Here is a 5,810-nt window from a genome sequence, read left to right as displayed (position 1 = left end):
ACAATCAAAGAATGTCTACAATCTTCTGCCTCCTTTTTACTAAGGAGATTTGACATTTGTATACTTATAGTGGAGTAGCTAGGTGATCCAGTGGATAGAGTGCCTGGCCTGGAATCAGGAAGATTAATCATCCTGAGTTCAAATTATACTGTAGGTACTTATTAAAAGTGTGACCATGGCAAGTCACTTAACCTTGCTTGCCTTAGTTTCCTCTTCTATAGAACATGCTGAAGAAGGGAAGGGCAAACCATTAGAGTACCTTTTCCCACACCCAAAAAAAAAAAAACCCCTCAAGTGGTATCACAAAGAGTCAGATATAACCAAAAATTTCTAAACAACAACAATACATGTATTAGGTCAAAGGATCATGTGTTTTATTAATGTATATATCTATACATCTATATCTATATATAAATTTTATGAGGACACATTCACAAATGATTGTGATTCATTTTATAATGCCAAAACTATACATTAAAATCATATTGAATAGTTAAATTATTTTTAGTTTATCCTTTCAAATCAAGTTCTTTTCATGATATAAGTAAGCCATTTAATGTGTCATCCTCAACATTATCTTTAATATCTTTATACTCTATGTACCTTGCTTAGAAACTCTTATATTGATTGCTATTACCTGTATATGTTGTTTTAATGTTATCTTCAGTATTCAAGTTGAAAAGCTTTGTTTTTCATGTCACTGAAATACATTAAAATGTTAACACTAATTGAGACCAAATGACATTTTTGTATAACTGGAGAATGATTTTAGAAGATAAAGGAGCTATTTACATTGCTTTCATTTTTGTTGTTTTTTACAGTAAAACTATATACCATAATAGAATTCAGATATCTAAAGGGATTAATAAGATTTAATTAATTCTTCTTCTTCTTCTTCTTCTTCTTCTTCTTCTTCTTCTTCTTCTTCTTCTTCTTCTTCTTCTTCTTCTTCTTCTTCTTCTTTTCCTCCTTCTCTTTCTCCTTCTCCTTGTCCTCCTCCTCCTCCTCCTTCTTCTTCTTCCCAATTAAACAGGAATTTGAGCATATTGTCTCCATGCAAATCTGTACGTGGACATACATGTATTTTACATGTGCATATATGTGTATGTGCATACACAAAAACATAAAATAGGCGTATCTATATAGATATAGACTACATAGCCTTAGTAATTTTCTTAGAGCACTGTTAAGTGACTTTCCAAGAGTCATACTGCTGATTTGTGTCAAAAGAAGGAACAAATCCCACAACTTCCTGGACTCAGAAGGTCAGTTCTCTATCTGTAATAATACATCAATTCTCCCATAGAAAAAAAGGAAAAATGTAATTTTTGTTTCAACATAAAATTGTCAGAACATATCTACTCTCTTCTAAGGCAGAGCCCTTTTTGCTATCATTTCACACTTGCAAAAGCATGCTACATATTTCTATCTCTCCATTCAAGTGGATTTCCAATAAAGACCTATTAAGATGTCATTATATCATGAAAATTACTCTGACTTTTCAAACAAGAACTTAGTTGAGGCCAAGTAGATTCTTCAAAACTGGAAAGACATTCAATGTTGGCATGAAGAAGGACTCAAGAATATGTATGTACTATTCCTTTCATCCTTTCTATAGGGTGGTGGCAAGAAAGGGAATTCATGAGAGGCACAGGCAAGATAGCATAGTATAAACAATACTTCTGCACAGCTCCCGCTTCCACCTCCTTCATTCATGTAAAAAATGGCTGTAAAACTTTGGAGCTACAGAATGAACAAAACAACAGGGAGAAGCTAACTTGCTACTGAATACAGTCTGATAGGCTGGCAGGAAGGAGTCATCACAGCATTCTTGGAGGTGAGCCCAGTCATGCATAAGGCTGAAGTTTTAGCCTCAGGGCAGCCACAACTAGCCCAGGCTGGAGGGGTTTCAGATCACCAGTAGCTGTGGTGGTTTCCAGAATTATCAACCCATAGATGCTAATGACAAAGTGAGAGGTCAGTACAGTGTGGACTTCAGGATCCAGAAGTCCAGGAGTGTGATCCAGCCTTTACCCCATGGAGAGAGAAGTGGCTGAGGTGTCCTGGCCATGCAACTGCCACCTCTTGGCTGTTTCAGAGCTTCTCGCCCGCAAATTGTAGGGGGACCAAGTGACCAGCCTGAGGGGTAATCACTCTTGCTTTAACCTGCTTGGATCTGGATTGCAGTTGAGGGTGGAGGTCCTGAATTTTGTGACCGGTTTGCCAGAGAATGAGGAGGCTTACGAGAGGGCATCCAACTAATAGATCCAGCAGATGTGAAAACCCTAGCAATTGGGACAAAACTCCCCTCTCTGGTAGTAGAGTACTACTACAAAAAAAAGGTTCAAAGTCAAGTAATTGACTGACAACATGAGCAAGCAAAGGAACCAAAGAAAGCAGAGCAATCTGACATTAGACTCTTATTTTGGGGACAAAAGTATCAAAGCATGGAACAGGAGGAAGATAGTAAAGTCAGAATTCCTGTACCAAAAGCTTCCAAGAAAAATATGAGCTGGTTACAGGCCACAGGGGAGCTTAAGAAAGATTGTGAAAACCAAATAAGAGAATTGGAAGAAAAATTGGGAAGAGAAATGAGAATGATGGAAGAAAATTATGAAATGAGAGTAAAAAACCTGACTGAAGAAAATAACACCTTAAAAAGAGACAAACTCCTATGGCACTAGGCCCAAAGAGACAATGAGGAGAAGAATGCCTTAAAAAGCCAAATTTGCCAGATAAAAAAAGAATCTCAAAAGCTCACTGAAGAGAATAATTCCTTCAGAATTAGATTGTGGTAAATGGAAGCTAGTGACTTTATGAGAAATCAAGATACTATAAAACAAAACCAAACAAATGAAAAAATAGAAGGTAATGGGACATATTTCATTGGAAAAACCATTGACCTGAAAAATAGATCCAGGATAGATAATTTAAAAATTAATGGACTACCTGAAAGCCATGATAAAAAAAAAGAACCCAGGAATCATCCTTTAGGAAATTCTCAAGGAAAATTTCCATGATGTTTTAGAACCAGAGGGCAAAATGGAGGTTGAGAGAATCCACCAATCCCCTCCTGGAAAAGATCCCAAAAAGAAAACTGCTAGGAATATTATAGCCAGGTTTTGGAGTTCACAGATAAAGGAGCAAATATTATAAGCATCTAGGAAGAAACAATTTGAATATGGAGGAAGCACAATCATGATAACATTGATCTGGCTGCTTCTACACTGAGGGTTCAAAGCACTATTTATATTCCCACATGGAAAAATGATAACTGTAACTTGTGAAACTTTCCTCAGTATGAGAGTAGTTGAAGGTAATAGAAATATATACATATACATATACATAGGAGGGTATATGGGCATATGAATACATATGTGAGTGTGTGTGTATATGTGTACATGTATACATAGACAGAGGGCACAGGTCCATTTGAATGGGAAGAGATGATAATTAAAAGCACTCTGACACACACAAAAAAATAAACAAGGGAAATAAAGTCAATTAGATCTATTTTTAATATACTATAATATTTTTAAAATAATGCAGGCAAGGTAAAATATGAAATTAGAGTTATGAAAGATGATACAAAGAAAATTAGATTATTTTGCAAGTACTAGAAGGAAGAGATAAAACTCCACTTCTCAATGATGACTGTCAGTATAAAGAAGCCTGTTCCCCAATTTATGAATGGTCAAAGGATATAAACAGGCAGTTTTCATAGTAAGAAATGAGAACTCTCTGTAGTCATATGAAAAAATGTTCAAAATCACTATTAATTAGCTACTCAGCGCAGCAGCAGCCTTTCTCTCTCCACAGTGGTCAGCTACGACCTCCCCTGACTCCCCAGCAACCATGTCGAAGGCACCCACAGTTGGCATTGATCTTGGCACCACTTACTCCTGTGTGGGAGTCTTCCAACATGGGAAAGTGGAAATCATTGCTAATGACCAAGGAAACAGGACAACCCCAAGCTACGTGGCCTTCACCGACACAGAACGTTTAATCGGTGATGCTGCAAAGAACCAAGTTGCAATGAACACCACCAACACAGTTTTTGATGCCAAACGTCTGATTGGTCGCAGATTTGATGATGCAGTTGTACAATCAGACATGAAGCATTGGCCTTTTACGGTGGTGAATGATGCAGGCAGGCCTAAGGTCCAAGTGGAGTACAAAGGGGAGACCAAAAGTTTCTATCCAGAGGAAGTATCTTCTATGGTCTTGACCAAGATGAAAGAAATTGCTGAAGCTTACCTTGGGAAGACCATCACAAATGCTGTGGTCACAGTACCAGCCTATTTCAACGATTCCCAACATCAGGCCACCAAAGATGCTGGAACCATAGCTGGTCTCAATGTGCTTCGAATCATCAATGAGCCAACTGCTGCTGCTATTGCTTATGGCTTGGACAAAAAGTTGGTGCTGAGAGAAATGTGTTGATCTTTGACCTTGAAGGTGGTACCTTTGATGTCTCCATTCTTACCATTGAAAATAACATCTTTCAGGTCAAGTCCACAGTTGGGGACACCCACTTGGGTGGGGAGGACTTTGACAACCGAATGGTCAACCATTTCATTGCTGAGTTCAAGCGGAAGCACAAGAAAGACATCAGTGAGAACAAGAGGGCTGTTCGCCGTCTGCGCACTGCTTGTGAACGTGCAAAGCGTACCCTCTCTTCCAGTACCCAGGCCAGTATTGAGATTGATTCCCTCTATGAAGGTATTGACTTCTATACATCAATCACAAGAGCCCGTTTTGAAGAGCTGAATGCTGATCTCTTCCGTGGCACCCTGGACCCTGTGGAGAAGACCTTAATAGATGCCAAGCTAGATAAGTCTCAGATTCATGACATTGTCCTGGTGGGTGGTTCCACTCGAATCCCCAAAATCCAGAAGCTTCTGCAAGACTTCTTCAATGGCAAGGAGCTCAATAAGAGTATCAATCCTGATGAGGCTGTTGCTTATGGTGCAGCTGTCCAGGCTGCCATTTTGTCTGGAGATAAATCTGAGAATGTGCAGGACTTGTTTTTGTTGGATGTCACTCCTCTTTCCCTTGGAATTGAAACTGCTGGTGGAGTTATGACCGTTCTGATCAAACGCAATACCACCATCCCCACCAAGCAGACACAGACCTTTACCACCTATTCGGACAACCAGCCTGGTGTGCTTATTCAGGTTTATGAAGGTGAGAGAGCTATGACAAAGGATAACAATCTGCTTGGCAAATTTGAGCTCACAGGAATTCCTCCAGCACCCAGAGGTGTTCCTCAGATTGAAGTAACATTTGACATTGATGCAAATGGCATCCTCAATGTTTCTGCTGTGGATAAGAGCACAGGCAAGGAGAACAAGATCACTATCACCAATGATAAAGGACGTCTGAGCAAAGAAGACATTGAGCGTATGGTCCAGGAGGCTGAGAAATATAAGGCTGAGGATGAAAAGCAGAGAGACAAGGTGTCTTCCAAGAATTCTCTTGAATCTTATGCTTTCAACATGAAAGCAACTGTAGAGGATTAAAAACTGCAAGGCAAAATTGGTGATGAAGACAAACAGAAGATCCTTGACAAATGTAATGAAATAATCAACTGGCTGGATAAGAACCAGACTGCTGAGAAGGAAGAATGTGAGCATCAGCAGAAAGAACTGGAGAAGGTCTGCAACCCCATTATTAGTATGCTGTACCAGAGTGCAGGGGGCATTCCAGGAGGCATGCCTGGTGGGTTCCCAGGGGGTGGAGCAGCCCCATCTGGAGGTGCTTCTTCTGGACCTACCATTGAAGAGGTCTACTAAACACATCAGAGCATT

The 5,810-nt window shown here is 39.5% G+C and overlaps 1 pseudogene; it reads left to right on the top strand.

The window, feature by feature from the left end:
* The first annotated feature begins 3,829 nt into the window (after positions 1–3,829).
* LOC138167017 (heat shock cognate 71 kDa protein pseudogene) lies at positions 3,830–5,393 on the top strand (annotated as a pseudogene).
* Positions 5,394–5,810: the final 417 nt, after the last annotated feature.

Source organism: Petaurus breviceps, unplaced genomic scaffold (genome assembly GCF_028583685.1).
Source record: "Petaurus breviceps papuanus isolate PSGF00001 unplaced genomic scaffold, PetGlider_PUasm1.0 126, whole genome shotgun sequence".
In the NCBI taxonomy this organism is placed as follows: Eukaryota; Metazoa; Chordata; class Mammalia; order Diprotodontia; family Petauridae; genus Petaurus; species Petaurus breviceps.
The sequence above is the reverse complement of the archived record's forward strand: the minus strand, read 5'-3'. Positions and strand labels throughout refer to the sequence as shown.